General features: G+C 42.6%; 1 protein-coding gene across 2 annotated transcripts in view; it reads right to left on the bottom strand.

Moving 5' to 3' along the window:
* Positions 1 to 13,713, bottom strand: part of KLF3 (KLF transcription factor 3) — a 37,579-nt gene that overhangs the window by 22,824 nt on the left and 1,042 nt on the right. Inside the window, exon 2 of one of the 2 annotated variants that reach the window (XM_008017653.3) lies at positions 4,923 to 5,012. The exons of the other annotated variant lie outside the window; for it this stretch is intronic. The gene's annotated coding sequence lies outside the window, so the exon portion shown is untranslated. The remainder of the gene's footprint in view (positions 1 to 4,922; positions 5,013 to 13,713) is intronic. 2 annotated transcript variants of the gene reach the window in all.

Here is a 13,713-nt window from a genome sequence, read left to right on the forward strand (position 1 = left end):
TTGACATCCCTTCTGTTTTCTTCTGTTCTGTATAGTCCACTTCTAACACTAATCTACATCAAGCCAACTGCTTCTTCACAAGACGAAATATTCAGTCTGCTCAATGTTCAAATGTGTCTCCTCAGTTACAGAAACACTGTCCTGCTACTAGACACACTTTCAGAAACTGACTTCAGGCACTCACTAGGCAAATTTGGTTTAAGTGCTCAGTGCTTTGGTTAGAGTTAAGGTCTTTATAGATCACCCCGGTTTGAGTGGCAAATTGAACAAGTTCTAGAGTGAGGAAGCTGCAGGAATCCCGGGTTCTGGATTACTTCTTGTATTTCAGTGTTAAAAACCCCCATCCCCACCTCCATGAGAGCAATCCTATAATTTGTTGTATTGGTGCTCTATGGGTTATACTAAGATATCTTCACATACAATTATGGAAGTGATACTATGTAGTTTTTGTGCTTCGTTGATTCATTGAAGAAAGCCTGTTTTCAATCTCATGACAATCTCATGACAACACGTGAATTTCATCAATAACTCGACATAAGGCCCTGACTTCAAAATTATATTTTCCTACATCACAGGGTGTATTGTAATCTGCAAATACAATTTGATACCAAGCTGCTGAAATCAATGGTGCTACTACCCTCTTATGTATTCCAGCAAGAACAAACCGCAACAGCCAGTGAAAAATAGATGATTTCATAATGAGGGATGAAAACGCTTTTGTGTCTTAGGATCTATTATTAACCAGTTCCCAGCCTAGCAGCTGTACGGATGAACATGGTTCTAAGAATTGTTGTCCAATGCCTCACAGTGGACCATAAACAAAAGATGTGAGATCTCCTGCTTACATCAATGAGGTCAGATCATTTAGCAGCCCTGACTCACGGCTGGTCACCCTGTGGCAGCCTCCCATCTCCCCACCCCCAGCTTTTTACACTGAATTCACTCTCCCAGACTCATCTATCCCACTAGACAGTATCTTGATGCAAATGCTTCTAAATTAAAGCATTCACATTCTCAGGTGTATAAGGAAGGAGCCATGGTTTTGAGACTCAAGCAGACTGCAAACTAGCACAGCCATGGGGCAAGAGTGATCATTTGTAAAATGCAGAGCATGCCTCCCTTATCTACTTCTCAAGGATTTAGGTCTATCAAATGAGATTAAAACACAGACACACACACACACACACACACACACACACACACACCCCTTTGCCCTAATTTATATCCATATGCACATAAAATTTGGATATATATTCTGTACACACGACACTAAATGTGTTGGTTCCAACTTCAGGAGCAAAAATGTCTGGTATTTGCCTCTTTGCTAACTTACCCTAGCCTTAGAGGTCTATCTCCCACCCTTAAATAAAACTCAGACTAGATTCGGTTTCAAAGTTAACAGCTGCCTACATCCTGTATGAGGTCTCATATGAGGCCTTGTCACTTCACAACTGGACCACTGCAACGACAGCTTGTAAGCGAGGCCAGCATCTCCACACTTCATGTTACCCTGCACTCTTTACTACCACTAATTGCAACACAGCAGAATAAATTAAGAGGATGGGCTCTGGAGTTCCTTTTCGTTCACATTTTAAGTCTACCATTTAGCTCACATAGCTTTCAATGACTTTGTCTGATGGCCACAGCAACGACTACTGAATCCTTTTAGAAATGAATTACACATTAACGTGCTACATCTTTTTATCATTAAGGCATACTTAAATCACTATTGTTCTTTAATTTTTTGTTTTACCTAAGTTTAAGGAAACGCAAGACTTGTAATCCTAAGAGAAACACAGTCTAGTATAAACCACTGGCACTGGCCAGGCGCGGTAGCTCACACTTGTAATTTCAGCACTTTGGGAGGCCGAGGCGGGCAAATCACCGGAGGATAGGAGTTCGAGACTAGCCTGTCCAACATGGTGAAACCCCGTTTCTACTAAACATATAAAAAAGTATCCGGGTGTGGTGGCACACACCTGCAATCCCAGCTACTCAGGAGGCTGAGGCAGGAGAATCGCTTGAACCCGGGAGGCAGAGGTTACAGTGAGTCGAAATAGCGCCACTGCACTTCAGCCTGGGCAACAAGAGCGAAACTCTGTGTCTCAAAAAAAACAACAACAAAACAAAACGAAACAAAACACAAACACACTGGCACTAACAAAACCTGATTTACTTTTATTAAAAAATAATTACAAAGGTATGTTTATTTGCTCAGAAATGTACCTCAAAGTAATCCAAATGTTGATGAAGGGATATTCTTATTACAGAAGTATTTAAGTTAATAAACAAAGAAGGAATGATAGGATTAGAATACCTAATTTTGAAACTCCTAACTAAATAATGCATCCTGGACGTTAAAAAAAAGGTCTGTGCAAAATTCAAATATCACAATGAATAGAATCAAACTCACTGACTATTTCACACGTCTATAAGCACTTTGTTTCCAATTTGGTAGCTTCTAAAATAGCTTTTAAATGACGATGCTTTTAGTAATAGTCACAGACTATAAAACAAGAAGATTAAGGATATGCAAAGAAAACGCCTGGAACCACATACCCGAAACTGTTAACAGGAGCTCCTTGAGAGTGGTGGTGGGTAGGACAGCTTTCTACACATCTGTGTTCTATTTTTAAAGTTCATTATTTATATATATCTTTATTTTGAGATGGAGTCCCACCCTGTCGCCCAGGCTGGAGTGCGGTGAAACGATCTCGCCTTACTGCAACATCTGCCTCCTGGGTTCAAGCAATTCTCCTGCCTCAGCCTCCCGAGTAGCGGGGATTACAGGTGCACACCACCACTCCTGCCTAAGTTTTATACTTTTAGTAGAGACGGGGTTTCACCATGTTGGCCAGGCTGGTCTCGAACTCCTGGCCTCAACTGATCTTCCCGCCTCGGCCTCCCAAAGTGCGGGGATTACAGGTGTAAGTTTATTATTTCTATAATCAAAACTTTTAACAAAGACAAGTTAGGGAAGCCAAGCTAGGAAGAAACCAAATTTAGAAAGAGAATCAAACACATGAACAGAAATCAGGCTTCTGTTTATGTATCTGCAAAAAATTTCTACACTTTGCACCCATTATCTCTGACTAGAGGGACCACTTTTGTTGTTGGTACTGATTTGTTTATAGGTTCTGATCTAGAATCCTAAGAGTGACTGTAAAGTCTTCAAAGTGCCTTCCACATAACTGAGAAGTAACTTAAGCCCTGGAAGAAATAGGGTCCCTAAACTTGGCAGTCCTTGGTACCCACGGGCGGCTCAGTGCACTGGGGTTACTGTCATTCTGAAAGAATGCTAAGTAAACCACAAATGCTTAGAAAATCTATCATACAGTACTGATGGCAATCTTAAGCAGAACCAGTAGGTGGCGCACTAAAACAGGCATTAGAGACCAGGACACAGGCAGTCAGTCAATCCAGTTGGCCAACCCCGGGGTCTTTAAACCTAGTGGGTTTTAACCAGGCTCAGGAATTCTATTAATCATTTTATGTGGGTATCACTGAGAAGAGGAGGCTCTAAATGTGGTTCTATTTTTTTCTGACGACTATTTTCCAATCATAAACATATTTACATCTTCATTATATTTTAACTAGCTTAGCTAGCCTTAGAAATACATTAGCTAGTCTTAGCCTTAGAAATACATTCTAATGCTAAACTAAGCAACACCAGGATAACAAAACTGCATCTAAAAGGAGGAAAAAAAGGGCAAAACTGTTTTTATGAAAAATTCTAAGTTATTGAGGTGCTTAAAAGCAAAAATTTACCGGAACATCACCACTGCCAAAATAATTTTCCATAACTGGAGCAAATGCCATCTTCCCCAGCTGTGTTATTTTGCAGAGAAAGGCCAATAAAAATGAATGGTCCTCAAAAAGGAGAAACGGATTTCCCTTCACACTCTTTCCACCTACACTTCTGACTTTTCAGATGTTAAAATAAGGGTCAAATTTCTGTCAAAATGCAGGACTGCGTGATTACAGATTAAAAAGCTTGGTGAATCATTGACATGAAGTTTCAGAAGTAACGCAGTCTTGCTTTGGAGCCCTATGCAGCAGTATCCGAGGCCTAGGCACAATGGCTTTATGGGGTGGGGGGTAGTAGGGCTGCAGGTGAGCTGCAGGGCTTAGAAACACACACACACAGTCCTTCATGGAAGTCGAGGTTAGGGGGTTACTAAACCTCCTCTGAAAGCAGCTTGCCTGGAGGCTAGAGCATGATTTATTACAGAAACGACCTTACAGACGACTGCCTGCCCCTTCCTGAGGGAGGAGGAAGGTAGAGAGAGAACGTGTATCAGGAGCAGTTTCTTCCCTGTTTCTTGGGGTTAGAGCAAGACCTGCCTCTGATGTTCTTCCTTCTCATCTCCCTATTTCTTCCCTTTTTCGTGCCCTCATTTCTTCCCACAGATCCTCAAAGGGTCCCTGCATTATCTTCCCCAACTCAGGACCCTGAGGCTCCAAATCACCTGCCTTCCTCCAAGCACAACTCCCGTCTCCCAGCCAACCTCGGAAGGAGCAACACACCAACACACCAACACACCATTGCTAAGCGTCCCTTTCAACTCTTCTAAGTTTTTGGATTTTTAAAAGAGAAAACATGTTATCTTCCCCCACCCTTACTCCCCAAAGGAACTTCAGGGGAAAAAAAGAGAGAGAGAGAAAAAAAAGGCTGTGTGTGCATGTGTGTGTAATTCTTGGCTAGGAAAATGGGCAGGCAAGCAACATCCCTGTAGCTAAACTTCCTTTCCAGAGAAACTTCTCTCTCTTCTTTTCTTTACCCAAATTCTTCAAAATCCCCCAATGGCTCAAGTATTATTTAAGCGCAGTTGCCCTGGCCAGAAATACTGGGGACAGGCAACAGATGTCAGCAGGCATTAAGCTGGAGGCTCCCTTAAGAAAAGCTAAGCACTGGCACCTACCTGGAAATTCCTGCCTGGAAATTCCTACCCGGACATTCTTGGAAATGTTCATGCCACTCCGCGATTTTCACCTGTCTTACTCTTCTATGGCTGGTTTGAAAAGGAGAAAAAGTCCATGGGTTGTTTCTAAATCTTTGCCCCTCATGAATTAGTTATTTTGCATTAATGTGTATTGTAAACGGCAAAGAAGTTAATTATTTCGTTTCAGATGAAATACAATGATCCAGTGAGCAAACAACCCACCCTCTCTCATCTCTCTGCTAACAAGCCACCCAATTTTACTTTCCTGCCTCCACCCATCTGCTCCACCCTATGGAGAGTTGCCAAGGCAAGTCCAACTTGTCCAAACAGGACATGGCTTCAGATAAGATTCTGCCCACACCCTGTACTTCGGAAAGACCAAGTGAAGCAATTGATTTTGCATGTCAATAAGGACAGGTGCAAAGGTAACAACCAAGCAAAAGCCTGACCGAGTTTCCAAACTGAGGCCTAGCAAAGCAGGGCTGGGGGTGGGGACACCCACACCCATGCTACCCTTGGGAGTTCAAGGCCATCTGGCTAGTGGCATTCCACACCCTTCTTAGAGAAACTGCAGCAAATTCGAATCATTTTCCTACTAGGGTTACATGCCTGTTTATGCTCTCTGACAATTTTGTGTTTTAGTTTTAAGGGCAAGCAACCCAAGATAAATTGAAAAATACCCGTAATGTCTAATCCTGCTGTGTACATATCTCACAAGGCCTCGCCTAAGCCCTCACAGTTCTCTTCTGTGAAGTGTTATATAATCAAATCCAGAAGGGCTGCGTGAGGCCACGCTGCCTCTCATCTGCCTCTGCTCAGTGCCCTCCCTATCACTGGAGACCCACCCAACTCCACCCTAAGGAGCCTCCACCCATGGGGCCCCACCCTGCAGGGAGTGGGAGGCTGGGAGGGAGCAGCTGGCTCTGGGCAGCAGCCAGTTCCTGGAAATTCCGGCCTGAACAGGGATGGGTAGAACCTTAAAAATAACCAGAAGGAACTGTGGGGCTGTGATCATTCCCTCCCCTCCTGAGGATTCTCCACTGAAGTTCCTCCCGGGGAGCCACTGAAACTTTGAATACAAAACCATGAGTGAAGCCTGCCCTCTCCCTTTAAAAATAAGCAGAAAAGAAAAGCATTTTGAACCACTGCTATCAACGTGGCCCAAACCAACCCTACTCCTCCTTGTTCCTGCCTCTAAGGCTGCCCCCTCCCCACCTCCCATTGGCCTTATTTTCTGGTCCTTCACCATGGAAACCTAGAGGCCATCTCTGAAGCCTTCCTCACCTCCTTTGCTCTCCCCTCCTGCCTTGGGGGCCAGGCCCTCAGCACCTCCCACCTGCGTTGCTGCAGCTTTTCCGCCACTGGTCTCCCTCAGCCTCTCCAGTCCAGCCCTCGCCCCTTGCCACTCGCATTTTTCACAGATCTCTTCTCATCCCGTCCTTCCCCAGCTCACAAACTTCCCTCCCGCGCTCTCCCCGGGTCAGACAGTGGGCTCAGGCACCCATGCTTGGCACCCCGTTCCCCACCAGCTGCCCCCTGCTCCAACAAGTGCCCTTCATGCCGGCTGCCCTGCCCACTCCCAGGCCTTTGTTCAGTTTTGGCCCTGATGCTGGGCAACCAGCGTGGAATGCCCCCTCCCCTTCCGGCTTATCTAAATCCTCCTAATTCTTCAAAGACCAGCTCAAGGCCCTCCCCACTCTGCAGCCAGCTGATTGCTCCCTGGGGGATCCAAGGCCGCCTCTTCTTACCTAGAGAGGCTAGGCCTTTTAGCTTTCCCAGTGGTGCGTCCCACAGCGCTGCCAGCAGTACTGGGAAGGACAGACAGGCAGGCCTCAGCCTTCCTGAGAGGGCTCCCTCCCCACTCCCCACAGGAGACTGGGCTTGTTCCCTGAATGAAGTTTTTATGTCAAGCCTAAGGAGCTAACATAAGAGCACTTAGCTCATAGTAGGAGTTCCACAATCATCTCCCTTTCCCTCTGAATGCACTTGAAACCTCCCTTAAACAAGTAATAGGGGTGAAGGGCCGAACTCTAAGGGAGACCTAGTAAACCAAACTTCCTAAGAAAAAGTTATTGCCCCTAACCTTAGCCTGGCCCATCATGTGTACTCCAGAGACCTTACCAGTACCATCTTCAAAGAATTTATCATCCACTCAGTGAGGTCTTCTAAACAAGTCTAGTGTCAAGGTCTCTACTGTATTTTAAAATATTTTAAAATAGAAAAAAGAAAGCGAGAAAGGGAGGAGAGGAGGCAGGTGGGAGGGAACTGCAGGGGGAAAGGGTGTGTGCAAACATAGGTGTTTGAAAAGGGATCAAGGAAGGCAAGGGGCTAAGTGATGTCACAGGTTTCCTGCCAATCACCACCACCTTCATGCTTGGTAATCACCAGGTGCTGTTTAATGTCAATGAGGTGGTTACTATCTTCCCATTTTACTGAAAAGAACACTGAAACAGAGAGGCCAAGTAACCTGCCTAACATCACACAGCTGCCAACTTGTAGAGCCAGGACTTGAACCCAAGGTAGTCTGACTTAAGACTGGTGGCCTTGGCACACCACTCTTCCACCTCCCCAGGCAGACGACAACATTACACCGCTAACAGTAAGTACGGGATAGTGATTTCTGTGAACAGGTTGGTCCCCAGAAAAGATAGAACGTGGGGACAGTCTTTTCACATGAGTGAGTTTCCACCCCTTCCAACTGGCTCCTGCTGCCCACCCTGTCTCAGTATGCACACTTGGATGCAAGATCAAAAGACACATTCTGAAGGCCCCAAATTAGGCGATTATTCTTCCTAGCCAGTGCACCTGCATTGTCGATATAACTGCTGAGAAAAATTGGCAGCTTGACCCAAGTAAATACGGAAATCCTCATAATAACTGTACAAAGGTGGAAGGGTCAGGTCCTCATCCCATTTTAGAAATGAGGAAATGGAGGAACAGAGGTGAAATGACTCGCCCAATTTCACAGAGCTGGTCGGAGCTGCAGCCAGGAGCAGAAGTGTGTGTGCCTGCAGACCCGGGCACTTTCTGTTCTGCTTCAGAGCCTGTGCTGTGGGACCGGCTTTTAGGTAAAATCGCCTAATGCTGGGGTCACTCCCCAGTAGGGAGGGTGTGGGTGTGCACAGCCACACTGGCCCATGGGAAGCAGTGCCAGGGGGAGGTTCCAGCAGGCAATTAAGATTTCAAAATGCCTTTTCAGGTTAGATCACTGCAGACCTACTCCATCCTATGGCATAACTCAGAGTAATGATTGCACATAATTTGAGATTAGCTCTAATAAGTAGGTACTCAATAAATACTTGTGAGATGAATAAATGAATGGATGTCAAACTACACTTCTCACATGCTAGGATAAACTAAGGGCAACGGCCCTGGAATGGTGGTACACCAGGTGTCCTACATGAAAACTCTGTCCAGCGGCTGGTGAAGCCAGCCTGAAACTTCATCTTCTAAAATGCAAAGTAAACGTGAAAACTTCGGGAGCCTGGGAGAGGAAAACTCCCTGGTTTGGAAACGCAGTGGAACAGGAACTTGATCTTACAAATGAAAGAGGCTTTGGAGTGTGAAGCTTTGTAAGGTACCAGGGGTGCAAAGTACAGGAACAGATAAAGGAGTAGATTTCAGTGATTACACTTCAACAACAGTGGTAGCAGAAAGAACAGCATATAGGCCAAAGGAGAAAAAAGCCCACACTTGATTCGCAGGGCACTCTCTAGAGTAGAATCCACGGACCTCAATATCCATTTGATCTCTTATGTCCAGATTTGGCCAAACTCCACTGATTTGGGTTGAGACTAGCTCTGGGCCATCCCTGGCAGGATCCACAAGCCTTCCAGAGACTGGCAACCATCTTGAGGATGTCCCAGACTAAGCAGGGCAATTCTGGGTCCTCCTGCAAAGGGCCTGCCTCAGGGAGCGCCCCCTTACAGGAAACAGGGTAAGAGCCAGACCCAGGGGTGACATGAAATGCATGGGCTAGAGGGCCACTTAACTCGCTCTCTTCTGTCTCCAGCCCTTCTAAATAATTAGATGGAGAAATGATAATGAATTCAGCCTGCTGACACAATAGAGTGACTTTCAAAACCTCCAGGAATCTGTTTTGCTAAAGAAAGAACTTTACTACAACCCCTCTGACCAACGGATACAAAATGCACAGATCATTTTTTTTTTCTCTTACTGTTCCATTGAATATGGTCACATTACAGAATTAGGACAGGGCCAGTTAAGAGGACACCTTTTCTTTTTTTTTTCTTTTTTTTTTTTTTTTTTGAGAGAGTCTCGCTCTTGTTGCTCAGGTTGTAGTGCAGAGGCACAATCTCGGCTCACTGCAACCTCCGCCTCCTGGGTTCAAGTGATTCTCCTGCCTCAGCCAACCTCCCGAGTAGCTGGGATTACAGGCGCCCGCCACCACACCCGGCTAATTTTTGTACTTTTAGTAAAGATGGGGTTTCGCTGTGTTGGCCAGGCTGGTCTCAAACTCCTGACCTCAGGTGATCCGCCTGCCTCGGCCTCCCAAAGTGCTGAGATTATAGGCATGAGCCACTGCGCCGGGCCGAGGACACTGTTTTTTTGCTTTGGAAGAAATGAATCCCAGTTCTGGTTCAGAAACTGTCAACAGCATTGTGCCTCTTCTACGACTACTAAATTTCAAGGAAGGAGAGCTGAGTTGGGGGGAAAAGCAGGGCTATCCCCGCCTTCAGACAATGCTGTCCCTTATCAGGGCAGACTGCTGTCTGGTTTCCTGTCTCCAGCTTGGGCATGACTGCTTAAGATGAGAAACATGGCCTAAGAAAGGAACAGAGTGGTCTTGACAATGAGAACGCTAGCGACCATCATAACCCTCTTCCAACTCACTCCCAAGAGGAATTCTGACTAGAGTATCACATACTAGCAAACCAGATATCAACTGTTTTAAGATTCTAGGGATTCGTTTTTTTAAAAAGCTAGAACCAATGATAAATGAAGCATTTCAGAAAGAATCCAAGTTTCAGAATAATGTAATTCCTAGTAACTTAAAGAATGAAGTTGCGTATATTTATTTTTCTTAAACACAACTGGGTGTGAAAGCAGAGAACAAGAAATACTGCCTAAGAAATCTGTCGTTTTATAGCAAAAAATGTTGATTTGAAAATATTAAGGCAAGTATCTCAAGGGGGGATGGAGACACAATGAAACTAAATTAGGAATCATGATTGATATGGTTAACAAATAAAACTCTTATTCCCATTTTTTTGGTAATTATAGCAACTATAAGATAGTATAATTTTCCCCAACTATTCAGCTTAGCATTTAGAAGCTTGCAGAATTTTTTTCTGATAGAATATATTAGACCCTAATTATCTCTATTAACCACTTCATCTCCCTGCAAAAGGGAGAGGAAAGAATTTGGGGAAAGCCAAATACTCTTTACCAAACCTAGTTAGATTGTTAACAACTTTGGAACCAAAACAAACAAACAAAAACTTGCTTCAATTTGAGTTACTTATGAATTTTAAGCTTAAAAGCCTCTTGTCCTACAGGTCAGCTTAGTATTTCCAGTTGCTTTTCCCAAAGGAGAAAGAACTTATTGGGACTTCCAAAACTCCCAGCTTTTTTCATAGAAGTATCAGTAGCCAACTATTTGATACTAACAACTCTCTTAATACCCTATTTTATACTTTCCATTTATACATAAAGAATGTGGTGAAATGTGACATTTAAAACTAAAGCACCATTATCATCAATTTGGGGGAGCAGAGGGCCTGATTTGCTGCTTCAGCAACTCTTGAAATTAATTCCACGGAGATGCTGTAGATGATTCCTTTCCATTAAAAAAAAAAAAAATCCCCAAGTTTACAAAAGCACTTTCCAAAACTTTTTTCAACCAAATATTTCCTGAAATCTTAGTTTCTCAAGAACCAACAGAAAACTAATATTAAGGTAGGTCTTAAATAGTTACCCCAGAAACTCATTGACGCACAACTGACAGAGTATTTAAAAAATAATGAAAAATGTTATTGTAAAACAAAAATAAGAAGAGTATTCTTCTTCTGTTTTCAAAATAGATTAAAATTTTCCAAACGATCTATCATCAAATGAATTTGCTACTGCCAGTTCTCCTTTTCTTTGAGCTTTTAAATTCTTAAAAACGGGTTGGAAATGATAATGTAGAATATTATACAGTAAAATCTTTGTCCTTAAAATATTATCCTGATATTTAAATCTTTGTCCTTAAAAAGAAATAATCCTGGGATTTTCTTAATGTCTTATGCTTTGCTTCAGTGATTTTTCTAAAGATTTTTCCTTCCAAACATAAGCAAGACTTTCAACTAAGGCCAGGCTGCCAACACTGCTTAAATTCTCCTCCATCCACGGAAGCCACCTGGAGCAGCCTGGGTTAAAACGTGTACGAGGGTGGGCCACATCTTTCAGATAATGCTAGGTCTTCTAAACTGTAAGGTGTTAATCCTGATCTGAAATTGACAGCTTCAGGGCAAAATGCCTATCTTAAAACTTAACACCCTAACCACCTCAACACAAGAATTACAAACAAATAAAAACAAAACTCCTTTAGGTTTCTTTGCAAAGATGGACCCAAATTTCCCCAAATCACAATCTGGCAATAAAAAATGTAAAAAGGTAAAAGCATTTATTCACCCAGACAAATGCAGTGGAGCAAAGGGTGTACGTAAAAAGGTTAACTGACTTCTCATTATGACATAACACAGGCGTCTTAAGCAATATCAAGTGTGTAGAGACATGATAACTCCATGGGTGGGGATACAGAGTTTAGGGGCAGGGACCTCAGCCTGGTCTGGGCTACTGATCTACCAGAAAACAGCCTGAAACAGGAAAGAGCACACATATGCCACTTGGAATGTATGACGCAAACCCCAGCCTTGAAACAAAGAACAGGAAACAGCTCTGCTGGCTGTGCTGGAGAGAAAGCACAGAGAAACATTTAGCCGGCCCTCCCTGACCCTATATTCATGAGCAGCTGGAGTTTTTTAAGACAACAACAGGGGGGTGGAGGTGTTTGTTCTATGGGTGTGAATAATAACACCAGCTTTATACAGGGGACCTGCCCTATTTACAAATAAGAGCTGCCACATACAGTAAACATCATAAGTGAAATATGATTTTATCATATTCAAGCAGCAGAGACCTTCCTAACGAACACTAGCCTCCCTCCTGATTTCTTTTGTCCCTTTCTGCCCCATTCCAATGGCTACTCCCTAGCTCTGATCAAATTCCGAGTTAGGGTAATGATTATGGTTCAGCCTCAGTGCATCAAGAGGAAAAAAGATAGAGCACTGCTGTTAAGAATTCAGATTACAACTGGGGTACCCCACAGAACCAAAACTGGAGCAACTGTAAGCCTCCTTTAGTCACAGAACTAAATTCCAAGACAGACTATGGGACATCTAGAATAACCCAAAATTTTCACTGTCTTTTTCAAATGCAGTTATACACATTTTTTGCACAGAACTGCTCATCTGTTCAACATATACACACATTTATAGAAATTCACCTTTTAAGAATGTGATTCTGTTCCTGACATTTAGTCTAAAAATTACTATAAAATCTGTACACCAGAGTACTAATTTCTAGAAGAAATTCTAAAATGTCTACTTTCCCTTTGGGTTATTTTTAAGATGGTAAAATCCATTCACAGTTCCTTTCCCATTATTTCTCTTTACTTTGTTAGCCAGGACTGTTTAACTCAAGCTTACATTATCAGAGATTTAAGAACGTGGTGTGTGCAGACGTAAGTACAGGTAAGGAGAAAAAAAAAAAGAAAGAAAAAGAAAAAAAGGAAAAAAAAAAAAAAGCATCACAGTGCCCATAGCAACAAGAAGATTGGGTTTTAATTTAGAAACTTTGTAGGGAATAAAACAATAGCTTTCTGCAAAACTCTGTTGTTTTGTACCTGACAAGGTCTTGTGGTCTAAGCAGCTACTTTTCTTTGTTATTCCCATGTTGAGATTTTTATACTTGCATTCTCTTTCATGCAAGCTAAATGTTCTTTACAATGTATCATCATTGAACTTACCGATAGCATATTAGGTTTTTTTCTTCTAATAAATAGTTCTGCAGCAAAGCCCACTGACTGCAGAAATGAAGAAATCAGTTTCTCTAGGGAGTTTAATTTAATCAAACATCTAATTTCAGGTTTCTATTAACAGCCTAAAGTCAACTAACATACTTCTTTTCAAACCAGAAGAAATCACTCATGGACACTTCCCTTAAACACTAACTCCAAAAAATTGAGATAGTAATGCTAGCAGATTGTTTTTTCCCCTAAAAGCAAGTCTTCTTCCCTAGGGTGAGGCAAATCATCCAGATGAATTTCTCTTATAAAAATGCTCCTCAAATTCATACAGAAAAGGATAGCACAAAACTGCTGTGTGGAAAAACCTATAATGAACAACTGGCCTATTCCCCAATTGATTTTGCTGGCATGTTTCAGGTACTTGTCAGAATACCTCTTCATACTTTTCCCCATATACCAGACTCTTGTGAGAATATAATCAATATATTTAAAATGTGTTGGGTGATATTAATGGAAACATAAATTCTGAGTAAGAAATTCAGTGGTTAAGTGTAAAATGTTTATTTTAGTGAAATACAAGAAGGTGAGCAATTTCCAATTTCCGTTTAACTCGACTTATTAAAAATAAGTCTCATTCACATTCTTCTAGTATTACTGTATACTGCTATAACATTTAAACCAGAAAAGTACTCCACCTTGTCAGTAGCTATCTGCCCCCAAAAATGAATATGACAATTC

The sequence above is a fragment of the Chlorocebus sabaeus genome, chromosome 27 (genome assembly GCF_047675955.1).
Source record: "Chlorocebus sabaeus isolate Y175 chromosome 27, mChlSab1.0.hap1, whole genome shotgun sequence".
Classification (NCBI taxonomy): domain Eukaryota; kingdom Metazoa; phylum Chordata; class Mammalia; order Primates; family Cercopithecidae; genus Chlorocebus; species Chlorocebus sabaeus.